This window comes from Ambystoma mexicanum, chromosome 1q (assembly GCF_040938575.1).
Source record: "Ambystoma mexicanum isolate Mex_15411 chromosome 1q, UKY_AmexF1_1, whole genome shotgun sequence".
Classification (NCBI taxonomy): Eukaryota; Metazoa; Chordata; class Amphibia; order Caudata; family Ambystomatidae; genus Ambystoma; species Ambystoma mexicanum.
The window spans coordinates 141,877,833-141,896,149 of record NC_090922.1 but is presented as its reverse complement, the minus strand read 5'-3'; the positions used below and the strand labels follow the sequence as shown (position 1 = coordinate 141,896,149).

Below are 18,317 nucleotides of genomic sequence, written 5' to 3'. Positions count from 1 at the left end.
GGGAGAGACATTGCCATGAGATGGGAGCACGAAGGTTGCCGGACCCACATCAGGGCCACCAGAATCATCATGACTGGCTCTTGGTGCATCAGGTGCACGATTATGTTGAGCTGGGAAAAACAGGGGCGTGGGAGGGGGAGCTGGGGGAAGGGATGAGGAAAGTGCAGACAAACTTCCCTGACCATGTTATCCTGAGACCGTTCCCGTTGGAGCGGTTCCGAGGCTACCCGAGGTGTAATCTGGCCATTGGGTGTTCTCCAGAGTTGCGACCAAGTTGATTTCTGGGAAACACAAGTCTGTAAAGACATTATTACAATATCCTTATGTAGCTGCCACTCTTACTCTACGGGAAGGGCGAAGGGTCTGCTGAGTCCGTCCGCCAGCCAGCAGATTGAGTTCCCCTGAAACGTGTTGTGACAGGAGGAACATCTGGTGTTTGAGAGCCCATTTCCACAAGTTCTGGGACAGTTTTTACAGCCCTAGAGAGTGAGTGCCCCCTTGTTTTTTTACGTAATACACATGGTGATAGTACTGTCCGTGAAGTCTAGACCGGTCTTCCCCTGGAGGTGCGTTTGGAAAGCATTCAGGGCCTTGAACACTGCTAGCAATTCCAACAAGTTTATGTGGTTGGATGCTACCACTGGGGACCACATGGCGCGCGCCGTCTCATGAAGGAGGTGAGACCACCTTCACCCCGCCCCCCACCCGGCAGAGATGCATCTGTGGTAAGAGTGGCTTCCACTGCGGGGGTGGTGAAGGTTTTCGCCTGCAGGTGATTTTCCCTTGACCACCACTGCAGAGAGAGAGAACGAGGGCTGTCGAGACAACCACTAGATTGTCCTACTGGTCGCTGGCCTGACACCATTGGCTTAAGAGCCACTCTTGCATGGGGCGCATTCACAAGTGAGTGTGTGGACTTAGGTGAGTGCAGGAGGCCATCATCCCTAACAGTCGCATGTCTTTCCGTACGGTCACCTTGTGACTGGCTACATAGTGAGGGATCTGGAACAGCATGTTTTGAACCCTCCCGTTGGAGGGAAAGACGAGGCCGTCTTTTGTCCGAATTAGAGCCCCCAAAAACTGGTTTACTTGGCTGGGGTCTAGACTGGATTTTTTCTTGTCGATCGAGAGCCCTAGGCTGAAGAGGAGATCTACCATCTTTTATGAGCCAGTAGTGAGGTAAGGATAGACTGGAATGGACTGTCAGCGCAGGTGAGCAGCTACTGAACACCCTTGGAGCCGAGACAGCTTAAGGGAACGACCTTGAACTGATCGTGTGTGTCCTTGAACTGATAGTGGGTGTGTCTTCTATCATGAACCTTAGGTACTTTGTGTGCTGGCAGTATTGAACTATGAAAGTATCCATCTTTCATATCCAATATGGCATGTAATCCCCCTGCACCAGCCGTGGGATTACCTCCCACAATGTGTCATTCTGAATTTTTGCAGCTTGACATATTTGTTGGCTGATCGCAGGCCTAACAGGGCGCATTGGTGAGATCCTTTTGGGGTACAAGTAAGTACACTGAATACCATTGTTTACCTGGTGAATACGGACAAATTCAACAGCGCCCTTTTCCAGAAGGATCTGCACCTCTTCCAGCAGCATTTGCTGGTGATAGGCGTCTGCTCTTTGGTGGGTGGTATCAAGGTGGCCGGTGGAACTCGATGCAGTAACTGTGGGTGATAGCCTTTAAAAAACGTACTGTCTGATGCAATCCTCCCTCCATGCGTGAATGAATGACAAGCGTCCCCCGACCAGCGAGGCATGGGAGGTGACGCGGATTGGCTAGTCAATTCGAGTTGGAGGTCGGGGAGCCCCTTGGAATAGAGTTCCTGCCTCCATGTTGCCCACTTTGCTGATACTGGCTGTTACCAGATGAGCCTTAGCCAGAGGACCATGGAGTACTTCCAGCGCCATTTTGACCATGAAGAGACCGGGAGAAAGATTGACCTCAAAAAGGAACGAGAGTTTGAGCCTCCCCGCTGTTGGAAGGGCTTGGCCGTGATCTGACCGAGCGATTTCAGCACCTCATGTTCTTTCTTAGCAATCTCCAAGGCGTTGACAGCCTTACCAAATAAGTTGGAGTCTTCAACAGGTTTATCAGGGAGGCACAAGCCTCTGGTTTAAAGCCAATGTTCTTCAGCCAGGGGTGTCTCTTTAGTAGAGTCCCGAGAGCGCCCGCAGTTTCAGCAGCATCTAGAGTGTTCTTTAATATATTATGGGTCACCCGTCTGCCCCAATTCACGACCACCAGCAGGCATGGTTACATGGGCTCTGAGACCTCTTGGAGGCCTTCCTGGATCATGCTCTATTGGACGTCACTGTAACTAGCAGACTTGACTGCGCATCAGGAGTCTTTAGCACAAGTGAAAGTGGCGGTGGCCCTACTGAAAGTGGGGAGGAGGTGGCACTACCGGGACCAGCAGTGGAGTAACCGCAGCAGGTTGCGGTTCAGGTGTCTTAGGATACATTTCTTTGAAAAGATCCTTAAAGTATGCATTTATCGGATCAGAGTGCATAAGCGTCTGAAAATTGCCAAAAAACGTAAACTCAGAAGGCGGCACTGGAGTGGTTAGAGGCCGCTCTGAAGGGGCATACCTCGAAGGATTGCAAAGAGGATGGTTGCTAGGAAGGCCCTCCACCAACTGGGTCCATGTGAACCAAGGGAGCGGATGTAGGCGGGAGAGAGACTGTGTGGCAGTGGAAACCTAGCATGCCAATCCATCAGAGGTCGGAACAGATTCTTTTTATCCACATCAAGGTGGAAAAGGCTGCTCGGCCCCAAAAACAGGCCCCTCTAATCCAGCCGTTGAGAATGATGGCATGAGCAAGGTAGTCAAAATGGCTGCTGCAGACCGCAGGGGTTGGTCCGCCATTTTGTTACTGCCTGAGGAACTGCGTCACAGGTGTCAGTGAGGCCGTTGCCACCACAGCAGTATCAGGGAACTTATGTTCCATTTTTACCTTGGAACAGGGAAATTTGACAGAGCTGGTGCTAGCCGATCTAGAGCGCTTTTGCGACCCCTTAGAGCATGCTGGAATTAGCCGTCAGTGAGGGAACCTCGGCGGAGCAGGTACTTTAAGACTTAAGGTGTTTAACCGCCTTCTTTGCCCCCTCAGCAGGATTGGTCCTACCACAGGCTTGTGTGTAGGAAGGCTGAGGGTCACCCCCAGTAGCCAGAGCCCTCGGAGGGGGCCACTCGATCTTGCCAGATATAGCCCCAAGTTGGTAATACTCATGAGTAACCCCCGGTGCATTTAGTAAGCTTAACGGAAACCTCGAGGCGAGTCTCTGTACACTTGGTTCCAGATTTGGACACCTCCGTAAGTATCTTGGCGAAAACAGCACCAGAAGTACTGTGCTTAACCTTAGCCCCCAGATGGGGATCATCAGAAGATCCATTGATGGAAGCCCCCTTGCAGGGAACCTCAGAGGAAAATCCAGAATCCACGTTAGATCGCTTTTGGGACACCTCAGGGAGAACCCTGGTACCAGAGCCACTTGGGCCCCTCCCAGAACACTCTGGGAAGGAGTCCCCTGGCCGGGGTGCCCTAAAAAGGAAGGGACTTACCAGCTGCGTCCTTTTTCTCTTCAATGAACTGCTGTAAATGTGGAGGAGGAATCTGCTGGAACACCACCTCCAACCTGACAAGTCGACGCTGGAATGCCTGGACGCAGAGGGAGTTGCAGTTGCGGTGTTCCGGGCCCAAGGACTCCAGACAGAGTGGGGATCCGCCCTCGCAAAATGACTTTCACATGAAGAACAGGACATGAATTCCAGACGCTCTGGCATAAACTGAAGAAAGACGACCGTGGAACCAGAGCAGGAATCTGAAGGACAAGGGAACAAAAAGAAAACATTCCCTAAGATGCAAGTGCTTCCGACCCAGACCGTGCGAAGAAGAGGACTGAAGGACACCATTTTCTGATGCTTAAAAAAGTGGTCCGGTCCCGTCCCGATGGACGGATTGTCCCACAAGTATGGAGCAAAGGGGAAGGGACGTAGTAGTATGATGGTTATGTTTAATCTATTGTCTGGGCGCACAATTAATTGGCTTAGGAGTAAAGCTCATCCAATAGCCAAGTACAATTGCAAATATAGCTGTATATAGCTTTAAGAAGATGCCAACAAAAAATATTTAATATTTGTCAATTCAATATATCAAACAAACAGATCTTACTGAGATTCAACTCTGGAAAAAGTACATGAATTAGAAAGCTGGCAAACCCCTCCTTCCTGGTTCTGTAGTTTACAAATTATAAAAAGGGTTGTTTACCACTAGTTTATTTGCAAAAATATCACAAAGGATTTGAACATTTACATGTGGAAACTCAGGTATAGAGGGCAGATGTTCTGAGGGTACCACAGTATGCTCAGATTTACTCTACCCATATGGAATAAGGAGACTGCAATTTGACAAGACTATATTAAAAGTAGGCCTCTGATGCTGTGGTGCTTAATTTGGATAAATCCTCAACTGACCTAATCTGCATGCTACTCACTGACCTTAGCATTGCAGTTTGGTGAAGAGTAGAATGGTTAAGTATATGAAGTTAGTTTTAACTCGCATTGATTTGGTATCGTGGTTTAGAGGCACTACACCATATAGGTCAAAACTGGCAGTCCCTCCCAAAAGAATGTTATTTTGGATCCCAAAAATACCTTTGACAGTACAGCGAGATGGTTCGATCATGCCTACATATCGAGTTACCTCCTCATGCAGCTTCTCATCTACATTGGATAACAAGCCTGCACTACCACATTACAAAATGAAGGTTTGCCTGCTTCCACCAAAGGCTTTTTCTCGTAAGTGGAAGTGTGCCATAATTACTCATAATAAATGTATATGTGGGTCTCGGTGTTCTTTTGTCCTTTATATAAATATTTATTATGCATTATACACTTTAGGCAGTCAGGTCCTGCTCTGATGTTTCTAGCTATGCTTAATACTCCAACGGTGAACTGGTTTGTGGAAAGCTTTTTAATGAATGCTTTTACAAGGAGCTCAACAAATTGAAAATGGCACGAATGGTTAAACTGTTTTGGAACCTTACTTGTTTGATCCTTGAATTGCCATTTATGCGGACAGTGATCTTTTATTGCTTGCAAAGACTAATTATTCACTGCTTTAATGGAAATTTTGCATTTATTTCTGAAATAAAGCTAATTGATTTATCCAGTGCAGTTAAGTACAAACTGTATTGGGTTCCAAACTAAATCGGCATGACGTCAGCCAACATTGAACTTTCCAACCCAACTTTTAAAAGGACTCCTTTTGTGGAAGCCTTTTCTGATATTGGCAATTTTTAAGAGCGTATGGTATCAAATACTATTGAACAGCTCAAATGCTAGCATGCTCTTATATTGCAAGAAAACTCACCTAATATCTCATCCATTTACCGCTTCCACATATCAGAGTTGCATTAGGCTAATATACTATGAAGAGTAGGCTCAACTACATTTACATTCCCAGATGTGATCACAGGAAATAAAAATGGATAAACATCCCTTTAGATGTTCCAAATGGTTTCATCACTACTTTCCCTGAGAAGGCTTCCCCCTGTGTGGCCAGGGGACAGCAGCCACTACCCGATCCAGACCCTGGGGGGAGCTATATGAGGGTGGCCCTCCTGGGGGAAGGGGGTAACTTGGGGGAGAACAGGTGTCATCATTGGGAAAAGTTGTATGCCCCGCCCTTCTCTTCCAGGGATGTTTATTCTATGCCCCATGCTGTAAAGGCATACTGTTACACTCCTCCCCAGATTTATGTAACTCTGCTTTTGTTACTCCAACTCCCATGAGGGATAGTGTATGGACAACTGGGAAGAGGCAGGAAGTAGTGAGGATTACTTCCAACCAAGTCCTGCATCCACTCATCACTGACAGAAGCAAGAATAACAGAGTAAAGAAGACAGAGTCGTCTAGTTGTTGGAAGAATAATCAAGTCGTGAAGTTCAAATATAGCCCGGCTACACCAGACAGTGAGAAGGAGAGATGAACTGCAGATGCTGAACGGCAGTGCGATCCAAAATCGCGCTGAGTATCTGGCAGGGGAAGAGCATGCCAGGGCAGGCGACGTGAAGGTGAATCCGAACTAAGAAAGGCAAAACCTGGGTGCAGGCGGCGGACCGCTGAGAGCGAAAGATCAGCAGGAAGCGCGCCCCACGGAAAGAGACGGGGAGGTCACAGCGTTTAACCGGATGCACACGAAGCCAATACGCAGACTGAGCGAGGAAACGCTGGAGGAACCCAATTATCTCTGGGAGAATAAGAGGGTTACCGGGTTGCCAGAGACCAGGTACAGCTCCATAAATTGGACCACTGTCAGAAGAGAACCAAAACAAGGGGAGGACACAGGCTACCAGTGAAACCGAAGAACCCGAGTGGGTTACCTGATGGCATAATAAAGTTAACGGCTTCTTGAAAAGGCAACAAGGGGCCAAAAGCAAAACTGTTAAAGAAATAAAAGGATTTGAAAAGCAAACCATGAATGGGTTAGATAAACCCAACCTTAAAAAGAAAGTAATTTATGTGAAAGTCCTAGCAGGAAAGTATAACAGGTGAAGTGAAATATGTGTTTAACAAGGACTGGCAAGAGAAGATCGCAGGTGAAGATTAATAGAGAAAATTCATAAAGAATCTCGAGGATCATGCCCTTGGGATTATGAACGGTTGTGAAAATATATAAGGAAAGTAAAGTCCTTAGGAAGAGACATACGCTCAAGATTTGTAATGTGTTAAAGGTGAAAACAAAGCCTGAGAAAGGGAACTGTTACCCAAGAAAGCAATGATACCAAGGGAAGAGGGCAATCTTTTGGGAGCCCGAACATTATTTTTTTCAACTTATAATATTGGAACAAGGAATCTGGGGAAGGAAGTTAGTCTCTGGAACTTTGACCATTGTTCAATGGAAACCTTTACATTGGATTTGAACTTTTGTCTTGAACTGGAACATTTGGGCACTTGTGAAAATCAAGACAATCTCCTTTACACTTTAGAATTTAGTTCTAGTACGAGGGCCAGAATAGGATTACAGACACAGGACATATTTTTTGTTGGGCATCTTGACACTGGACAGACATTTGTTTTGGTTGACATAGGGAAACTTCCTAGATTAGAGATAAAGATGTTTTCCGAACCCCATTTGAAACAAGCACAGCTCCTCTGTGTCTGCATCTCATTCCTGGCTCCTCACAATGGCAATAATGGTTTCAAACTTGTACAAGTTAGATACAAAATGTTTAGAAAGGTGAAATTCTCACATTTAAGGTCTTGCAACAGGGTCATGTTCTTATTGCACAACTCGAGACATGTACAATTTAAAGAAAGCATGGAAAATGGAGTGGCCCGACAAGGACAAGTTCACCCTGGGATCCTGGAATACGAGCGGTCATATGCATTTCAAACGCCGGGAGATGTGAACTTGGGTGCATATGACATACTATGTCTCCAGGAGACATGGCTGCTAGATAAACCCACTCTGGACGGTTTTTCTGTGGAAATTTCTCCAGCGATCAAGGGCCTCTTAGGAAGACCGTCGTCGGGCCTATTAACAGCTATCAAAACAGGCCTCGACTTGCAGCTCCCCAGAAGTGGGAGGAAACCTACGAAATGCTGGTGATCCTGACAACATGGTCTCAACTCACCTGGAAGAAACGAGGACGACGGTTGAACCTTTTAGCAATTATAAATTGCTATTGGAACCCCCAGCGGACAACCTCAAAAGCATTCTGCTCAATCATGGGTGCAACCATTGACCAACTCTATGAAGAGTTTGAGGAAATTAAAATCATGGTATGTGGTGATTTCAATGCAAATTGTAATGAAGAGCAACAGGGTCCGTCTACTGTCAAACAGAGCCAGGAGCAAGGGGACGCAACCCTGGAACGCGGGAGTGTGTGGAGGGAAGTAATCAGCTCAAGAAACATACAAAACATAGCCAAACTTTTTCCGAAACAAATGAACATCCCTACCTGGGAACGGGGTGCCTCAAAAGCGACTCTAGATTATATATTCATCACAGCCGGCCTCATACCAAATATAGTGCGATTCAAGGTGCAAAAAACAGCTAACAGTGACCACAACTTACTTGCATGTACCTGGCAAGGACGGAGACCAGAAAAAGCAGCCTACCTTGTCACAACTGAAGTAAATTGTCAAAAAACACGGCTACGCTTAACAGAAGCGGACATCTTGAAAATTAAAACATCTTGGGATGAAAACATTCTAGCCAACCGGTCAAGTACGGCAAATGAGACCGAATTACCTTCCGCTCCTATTGCCCTACCAGAAACTAGCAGGAGGAAGACGGAGGACAAGACCAGCCAAACCATGCGTACAACAAAGCTCTGGTGGAGCAAAGGAAAATATGGCGACAATTGATCAGAAGGGCAAGAAAACAAACACCAAAGAAGACTGGTCATCTTGGCAACGGGGAAAAAAAAAAAAAAGATATGCTGGCGGGCGGAAACAAAGGGCCGCACAATATCAACAGGATGTGGAAGAAATGAAGATAGGCAACCAATAAATCTAGCGAATTTTGGTCACTGATTGAGTTCGACGAGCCAAAGGATTCTCGCGTTGCGAAGGAACGCAATATCAAACCGTCTTGGGTGAACATTTCGAATTCAGAAGACATTGAAACAAAAATTAGAACTCTCAAAACATCCAGACGGCTTGACAAATAACCTCAAGCAATTCCCGAAAGAGTGGTCAGAGGTGATCGGAAAGATCTTCGGGGAATGTGAAAGAAAACATCAAATTCCCGAGACATGGCAGAAAGCCGTTATTGTCCCGATTTATAAGAAGGGCAGCCGGGAAGACCCTGAAAACTACCGGCTGATCGCACTGCTGGATATTATAGGAAAGATCTTCTCTACTCTTCTACTCGACCATTTCAGAGTTTGGGAAAAAAAACGGCCCGTGAAACGACATTCTCCAAAAAGGCTTTCAAAAAAATGGCACCACAGCAATAAACATCCTGATAATCAACAACCTGAAATCAAAAGTAAAGGAAGGGGCACCAAAGGTCTACTTCACTTTCGTTGACTTGTCGAAAGCTTTCGACAAGATAGACCGTAATATGCTGTGGATGAAACTCGAAACTTGGAACTGCCCTCAAGCAGTTCTCGACCCTCTTAAAGCGCTTCACTCGCAAACCACCATAAGAGTGAAGCTCAACCAACAAGGAACTCTATCAGAGGAAATCCAGGTGAAAAGGGGTGTCAAACAGGATTGCCCCTTGGCTCCTGCTCTGTTTATTGCATTCTTGGGAGACTTCCAACACGTGGAAACAAACATCAGGACTTTTCCACCTAAAATAGGAAAAACCATCATCCCGCTACTGTTGTACGCGGACGACGTGATCCTGATTGACCAGACGAAAGTCGGACTGCAGCGAAAATTAACGAACCTGGCAAAATATAATCGAGGAAAATCATCTCGAAATAAACCAAAAAAAAAAAAAAAATCAAGACATTTGAGAAACTCCAGAAGAAACTCAAAACAGGAATCGTGGCATCTGGATAATACAAATATCGAAAAGGCAAAAAATATCAGATACCTGGGTGTTCAAATAGACAACTCACGAACAGACATGGCAATGCAAGACCTGCTCTGGGAGAAAGCAAAATGACTAACATCGCAAATTAGAACTGTGGACAGGAAGTTCGGTAAGTTCTCACTAAGGCCTGCAATCAACTTTTACAAGTTGAAAGTAGTACTGGCGCTAGCGTATGGAATGGAGGCTTCACTCTTCATCCCCCACACGGTATGGAATAAGTTGGAAGGTCTGGCCTGGAAAGCCGTTCTCGGCCTACCAAAGTCGACCTCAATGGCGGCTATTCGAAGAGAACTGGGTTTATTTTCTCTAGCCTCGACAGTTGACCAAAGCGCCATGAGACTTTATAGAAAAATAATCCTAGCAGAATCGTTACCCGCCTACGCTATCAAAGAGGAACTGGAAAACGGTAAATGTAAAGCTCTCAAAAAGTGGGTCAAAATCAGAAAAGAAAGGTTGTCCGAAATTGTATGCACAGAATTAGATCTAAAAGAAAACCCGGACAGAATCAAACAGAAAAATCGAAGAAATGGATTGGATCAACACGATACACAAAGCAGTAGAAAACAAACTTTTAGTCCATCTTCCTCCAACGTTTAACAAAGTGAAAAAGCCACTGAAGTACGCCGACAAATTGCAGATAAAAGGAAAAGAATCCTGTTTATGAAAGCAAGATTAAACGTACTCCTAACGCGAGAAATTCTAACAATACGAGGGGTCGTAGGCAACCAGGGCTGTCGGCTATGTAAAAAAACGACGGTGGTGGAAACACTAAAACATCTGATCATAAATTCTCCCAACACCAAACAAAACAGATCTACCTAGCTTCTGCCCTTGATCTCGAATCTGTGGATATTCCAAGAAGATGAGCTATGGAATAAACTGATATCTGGAGAAACCACCAGGTGGACGGTGACAACGGCAAACCTAATCGATCTGGCTTTTCGGCAGATCAATGAGGCATCCTCCACCCCCTCCACCACCATCTAGAGGCTCACAAGGACTCGGCACTGCTGAGAAAATCGGCCAGATGTTTAGGTAGACCTGTACAAAGCCTTTTTTGTGAAACCAGATAGCGGGACGTGTGAACAGAACTAGAAACTTTGATAAAATTCAGGTATTCCCTGAATATATGTCCGTAAATAAAAAATGCAATGAAGTCAAAGCGTAGAATATCTTCACTGATAATGGAACTTGTGCATACGCAGCAGGGGAGCAGCCTGATGTATGCCAACATTATGGATGCATTATGGTAAACTAATGCTCTTCGATGCAACTGGGAATTAAATCTAAAAAATGAACAAGTTACTTTCTTACCTGGTAACGTTCTTTCGACGGGATGTTCCTCCGACGTATTCCTTATCTTTGATATACGTTTCCAGCTTGCTGGCTTCGGAAATTTTTTCTGTAGAGGGCGCTGCGCGTCAACGTCCGCCGAGTCGATGTCCCTCGACGGCCACCGTATCGGCGCAGACCTCACCATGCCCATAAATAGACACGTGCTGCATCCGTTGCTAAGTTCCGTCATGCCTGACTTGGTTAGTAACCTTGAAGGAGCAAAAGCTGCAACCACAAGGGAAGATATCACTGTGGGGATGGATGGGAGGGGCGATAAGGAATACGTCGGAGGAACATCCCGTCGAAAGAACGTTACCAGGTAAGAAAGTAACTTGTTCTTCGAAGGGATTGTGTCCTCCGACGTATTCCTTATCTTTGATAGACTACCATAGCAGTGGTATGTAATTGGAGGAGGGAGTGATAGTGTTATGTATCCCTTTAGGGATGGACCGAGTGTAATACAGCTTTGCCAAATCTGGCCTCTTGAGCAGTGGAGGAATCCAGATTGTAAAATTTTGTCAATGTATGTGCGGACGACCATGTGGCAGCTGCACATATGTCCCAGACCGGTACCCCTCTCTGGAGAGCCGAAGAAGCTGCGATACCCCTGGTTGAATGAGCCCTTAGGTTTTGTGATGGCTCTTTCCCTGCTAGTCTATAACATTCCAGGATGGCCAAGATAATCCACCTGGAGATGGTTTGTTTTGTTATGGTTAGTCCCAACTTGTGACCTGAGTATCCTACAAACAGCTGGTCTGCTTGCTTGATTCTAGCCATTCTGCTGATGTAAAAGCTGAGAGCTCGCCTAGGGTCCAGCCTGTGTAGCCTTTCCTCCTCTTTCCCCGGAAGGGGAGGAGGGTAGAATGAAGGCAAGGTAATTTTCTGAGTAATATGGAATTCAGAAACCACCTTTGGGAGAAAATTAGGCTTCGCCTGGAGGACAACCTTGACCTTGTGGAAGATTGTATGAGGGGATTTACAGGAGAGAGCTTGTAGCTCACTCACCCTCCTAGTCGATATTAGTGCTACAAGTAGGACAGTTTTAAGTGTGAGAAATCTTAATGCGCAAGAGTGAAGTGGCTCGAATGGAGTGCCCATTAAGAAGTTTAAGACTAAATTTAAGTCCCATAATGGAACCTGGAATGGTTTTGGGAAGTAAACATTAGTCAGACCCTTGAGAAATGGTACCACTAGAGGAATTTTGACATACGATGGTTCCTCCGCAGTGCGCTTGAAGATAGAAAGCGCTGCGAGATAGCCTTTTACAGTGCCAACTTGAAGGCCTGAGTTTGCCAAGTAGAGTAGAAACTATAGCACCCTTGGTGTATCACATGAAAAAGGGTCGATATTCTCTTCCCTACACCAGCTGCAAAACTTGAGCTGCATTGCCTCTCTGCACAGTGGCAGTGATCCTACGCCTCCTCTTTTGTTGAGGTAGTGCATGGCCACCGTGTTGTACATCATTATCAGGACATTTCTCCCCTGTACTGATGGCAGGAAAGCTTTCAGCGCTAGTCTGATCGCTCTCAGCTCTAATAGGTTGATATGTAGTCTGAACTCCGATGCAGACCAACGACCGCTGATGGTCAAGTCGTTGGCATGGGCTCCCCACCCTGTGAGCGAGGCGTCTGTGACTACTGTTATCTCCGGTCATGGTTGCCAAAACAGTTCTCCTTTCAAGATGTTCTCTGAATAGGCCCACCATTGAAGGTCGTGGGCTACCTTGTCTAGAATCCGGAGGAGGTCTGACATTCTCCCTGAGAATTGCGACCACTGACTTCAGTGCCCACTGAAGAGATCTCATTCTCAGGCGAGCCTCTGGCACAAGGAAGATGCAGGATGCCATGAGGCCTAGCAACCTCAAAAAGTCAAAGGCTGGGAGACGTTGGGCATTTTGAAACTTGGTGACCATCTGTAGAATATCTTGAGCTCTCACCTCTGGTGGCGAGGCTTTTCCCAGGGACGTGTCCAGGACCGCTCCAATGAACTGGAGTCTCTGAGAGGTTATCTGTGACTTCTTTAAATTGAGGGAGAAGCCAAGTCTGTGAAGGAAGAGGCAGACATAATCTAGCTGGGTCCGGGCCTGTTCCGAAGATACGGCCCTGATCAGACAATCGTCCAGGTAGGATGTGGATCCCTTCCCTCAGACTCTCCGCCACTACCGACATTAGCTTGGTGAAGACCCTCGGGGCGGAGGTCAGCCCAAATGGCAGAACTCGAAATTGAAAATGAGAGTTGCCAATTGCGAACCTCAGGTATTTCCTGTGCTTGGGATGGATTGGCACATGGAAATAAGCATCCTGAAGGTCCAGAGATACCAGCCAGTCCTGGAGCTGGAGGGCCTGAAGGATCAGAGAGAGTTACCATCTTGAACTTGTCCTTCCTGAGGAACTTGTTCAATTCTCGTAAGTCCAGGATGGGCCTCAGTCCTCCGTCCTTCTTTGGTATGAGAATGTAGGGGGAGTACCAGCCCTTGTTCCTGTCCTCTACAGGTACCGGTTCTATGGCACCTTTCTCTAGCAGGGTCATAATTTCCTGCAAGAGGAGCGAATCTGGAACTTTTCGGGAGCTGTTCCCCGGTGGGTGACTGAGGGATGTGTAGAAAAGGTAGGCAGTAACCTTGGGCAACTGTCTCCAACGCCCAAGCATCTGACGTTATAGCCTGCCATTCCGTCAGATGATGAGTTAACCTGCCCCCCACAGGTGTCTTATGTGCGAAGGCCTCAGAGTGGTTTGGGGGTGGCTGATGCAGATGCCGAGGGTAAAGAGGCACCTGCTGCTGCGGTCTTAGTACCTTTGACCCGTCCACCTCGGGTGGATCTTCTTTGGCCTCTTTGAGCCGGCTGTCCTCGGCCTTTTCCAAATGCGGAATAATAGCGAAAGGACTTTCCTCTCCCAGAGGTTCCTGAGGGGTGAAAAGGTGTCTGGCGGATAGCAGCTCCTAAAGATTTTGCTGCTGCCTTGGAAGTCTAACTTTTCCAGACTGTCATCAGCCTTTTTTAAAAAATAACGAAGAGCCGTCAAAGGGCATATTCAAAAGTCTGGCCTGTACATCTGGAGCAAAACCAGACTTTCGCAACCACACATGCCTGCGGATGGTTGTACTAGCCGCCATGGCCCTGCTGATACTGTCAGCGGAATCGATGCCAGTTTGAAGAGACTCGCACATGGCATCTTTGCCATCTTGAATGTTAAGCAAGGCTTCCTTCTCCTCTCCATCGGGTATGCAGTCAGCTGCTGGTGAAGCACACTCCAATAATGTGCGACAACCTGGCGAGCGTATGGACTTCAACACCATACTACAGGCAGAGAAGACTTTCTTTGCCATAGAGTCGTACCGCTTGTCATCCCTGTCCTGAGGGACAGTAGGGTAAGCAGTCCTACTGCTGGATGAAGTTGCCGCTTGAACCACCAGGCTCTCTGGGGTCGGGTGTTTTGACAGGTATTCAGGGTCAGCAGCCGCTACCCTATACTTTGTCGACAGTCTTTTATTGACTGCTGGGATGACTTTGGGAGTCTCCCAATTGGATGCAATTTTTCTTTGCATGGCTGCATGGAAGGGGACCACCGGGTCCTCCTGTGGGCCTTTGTCCAATATATCCGTTAGATCATCCTGTTGGAAAACAGGTGAAGGCGCAGACCAGCCCATAAACGCAATTATTCTTGCCATCAGGGTTCTATATGGTGTTTCGGCATGTTCTCCTGGGTCTGGCTTTACAAATTCCACTTCTGGGGAAGTGTCAAGTCCACTGGCCTCATGAAGTGAGTCCTGTAGTTCCTTCAGCCTCCTTTCTTCAGAGGTGAAATCCTCTTCAGCAGGCAATGATGATCTCTGTAAACCAAAATTTTCTTGGTCAGAGTCTTCTCTTTCTTCATAAATGGAAGAAAGACCAGGGTATTCAGATCTCTGAAATGGAGTAAAGCCCATTTCTAGGGCTGAAGGAGCCAAACTCGTCGTTATTGGACGAGAAAATGTCGAAGTCGTCGACACCGATGTAACCAGCCTCGAAGGCGCCGAAAATGGCGTAAAAAAAACTGGAAGGGGCCTCAAAGAATTCGAGAGGATTGGGATCCTACTCGAGGGCATCGACAACGGTCTCGGCGGCGTGCCGGAGGCCCTTGAAAACACTTGGCTGTGGAGCCTTGGTCCCCTCTTTCATCGGCGTCGAGGAACCCTTCGACGACGACGACGGCAAAGGAACCCTCGACGACGACGGCAAAGGAACCCTCGACGACGACGGCAAAGGAACCCTCGACGACGACGGCAAAGGAACCCTCGACGACGACGGCAAAGGAACCCTCGACGACGACGGCAAAGGAACCCTCGACAACGGCGAAGACGGTGCCTTCTTACCCGATGGCTCATGGCGCTCTCGGGTGGAATGTTTCGCCGGGTGCTGCGACTCGCAGCGTTTTGATTTTTTGGGTTTTTCGCCCAGGCCATCACCCTCAACTGTCTTAGAGGGGGTCGAGGCCGCCTTCTCGAAGACGCTTAACATTTTCTTTCTGAATTCTGCCCACTCAGTTTGAGAACTGTGTTTGGTGGGACAGGAAACTCCTGTCATGGACATGCAGTCCTCACACTCCGAACAATGGTGCTCGGACCCCAAGCACCATAGACAGACCCTGTGCGCAGTCTCGACATTTCTTGAAGCCGTATCGCGGCGTCGTCGGTTCTGATGAAGCCATCGAGAACGATAAGGAATATTCGTCGAAATAGATAAACCTGACTGAACTGAGCAACGACATTCCAAGGCCCCACGAAGCACGGAAAAACGGAACTGAGCAACGGACGCAGAGCGTGTCTATTTATGGGCATGTTGACGTCGGCGCCGATACGGTGGCCGTCGAGGGACATCGACTCGGCGGACGTCGCCGCGCAGCGCCCTCTACAGAACAAAAATTCCGAGGCCAGCAAGCTGGAAACGTATATCAAAGATCAGTAATAAGTCGGAGGACACAATCCCTTCGAAAAAAGCTTTTACAGGTGCGAAGTGGAATAGAATTCTCATATGCCATACTGAAGGATTTTGGGATACTGTAACAAATGTGCACAATTTAAAAATGTTGGTTGGCGCTAGTCAGCAAATATTACATAGAAGAGGTCTGAGAATTAATTATAATTTTTGGGGATGTAGTAATTCAGAGGTCGTTAACATACATATATGTCATGCCCACATCCACAACCCTTCTGGATACAGCTCTAGATACAATTGACTCCGTGATGGGAACTAAAATAGAAAGGACAGCGCACGTGATTTTACTGCATTAAATTTCAGACAGGCTAAATTCACATTGAAAGAGGTGGGCTATTAATAGCCTGATCTACAACCAAATTACGGTTGGCATACATTACTCACTGTAATCATATTTCTGTTGATTGTATCTGCTAAGTTTCACATGCTGTGCATTTAGTTCGACATCTAGTGGTAATCACAGAGTATTGAGACTTTTTTCAAAGATTGAAAAGGGATGCTAACATGGGCGTGACTAACTAGCCCCAGCATGATAGGATGATATGACATTTATAGCGCGCCTATACACAAGTGTTTCAAGAGGCGACGAGGCATGGGAGGGGGAACAGAGGAAGACAGACAACGATCCTACTAGGCCAGGTGTCATTCAGATGGCGCAAGTGCATGGGAAGCGGGGACAGTGCAGTACATGGGATAATAGAATAAATAAGTAAAGTATGGCCAGCTGGTGGCAAGTGCAAGGGTAAGTGCAGACATCAGGTGTCAAGTGCTGGTAGTGGACTATAGGGATACAGAAAACAGTCCCCAAGTGCAGAGGTTGCCAGGAAGACCGTGCAGGTGTGCGACTGGCAGGGGAGGGGCCCTGGTTCCGAGAACAAAGGGTGGCCAGGTTACCAATGCAGATTCAGTTTCAGCCAGGAAGCCATAAGGGGAGAGGAGGCGAAAAAGCAGAAGCAAAGAGAAAGGTTTTGAGGTGCTTCCGGAACCGGAGATGATGATTCTCAAGTTTCAGGGAGGGAGGCCCCAGCCGAAGAAAGATCTACCAACTTGATGCTTGGAAAAGCGACTGACCCTGAGGGAGTTGCAGGCGGATGAGCGAAGATCTCGAGAAGGAAGATATTTAGGAAGAGAGTTGAAGGTATTGAGGCCCCAGAAGGCCTTGTGGACAATGCATAGGGTTTTTAACTTTATCCTCGCAGCCACTAGGAGCCAGTGCAGAGAGTTCAGTCCTGGAGAGATACGATCCCTGGGCTTGAGATCAAGGACCAGTCTTGCAGTCCTGTTCTGGATAAGTTGCAGAGGACGGAGAGTAGAGGCAGGCATATTTAGAAGAACAAGTTACTTACCTACTGTAGCGTTTTCAACTGGATGTTCCTCCCATGTATTCCTCATCTATGATATTCGTATCTCACCAGTTTCGATGCTTCGGCGAAAAATTCTCGGCAGAGGGCGCTGTGCACGAGGTCATGGCATCAATGTCCCTCGACAGTCTCTGTAGCGTGTCAACGTCACCAGCAGTATAAGTAGCTTGTGCCGTGCCCATTGGCTTCAGTTTTGTTTTTCGTATAAACTATTAAACATTCAGTTGTGCCCCAGACTGTAAGCTCATTGTGAACGTAAAGTGTAAACCACGTAAATTATACAGCGGGGGAAGGATGGGAGGGGAGATGAGGAATACGTGGTAGGAACATGCAGTCGAAAGAATGTTACAGTTGGTAACTTGTTCTTCGAATGGATTGTGTCCTCCTACGTATTACTCATCTATGATCGACTCCCATAGCAGTGGTAATTTAGGAGGTGGGAGTACTATTTAGTTTTATCATGGATAGAATTAAGTACAGCTTTTGCAAACAATCCCTCATGGGACGAAGAGGCATCTAAACAGTAATGCTTAACCAAAGTATGGATTGATGCCCATGTTGCAGCTGAACAGATAACTACAGTGACTCCCCTCTGAAGAGCGGTGGAAGTTGCCATACTCCTTGTGGAATGGGCACAAAGCCCTTCTGGTGAGTCTTACCCGGCTAACCTGTAACGCTCCACAATAGCCAAAGTAATCCAGCTGGATATAGTTTGTTTTGTCACAACTAATCCCAATTTATCACCAGTATATCCCACGAAAAGTTGGCCATCCTTGCGAAATTTTGACATTCTTGAGATATAAAAACTCAGAGCCCTTTTTGGGTCCAGTCTGTGTAATCTCTCCTCTTTGCCCAAATGAATGATGGAAGTTTTATTATTTTGTGACAAGTGAAAGTCAGAAACTACTTTCACCAAGAAAGAAGGTTTAACTCAAAGTACCACCTTGTCTTTGTGAAAGGTAGTAGTAAGAGGTTTACATGAGAGAGCCTGTAACTCATTAACCCTGCGGGCTGATGTTACAGCCACAGGAAGGGCAGTTTTAAGTGTTAAGAGCCTTAAAGGACATGAATGTAGAG

General features: G+C 46.9%; 1 protein-coding gene across 2 annotated transcripts in view; it reads right to left on the bottom strand.

Moving 5' to 3' along the window:
- USP10 (ubiquitin specific peptidase 10) overlaps positions 1-18,317 on the bottom strand; it is a 943,776-nt gene that overhangs the window by 681,764 nt on the left and 243,695 nt on the right. The window lies entirely within an intron of this gene.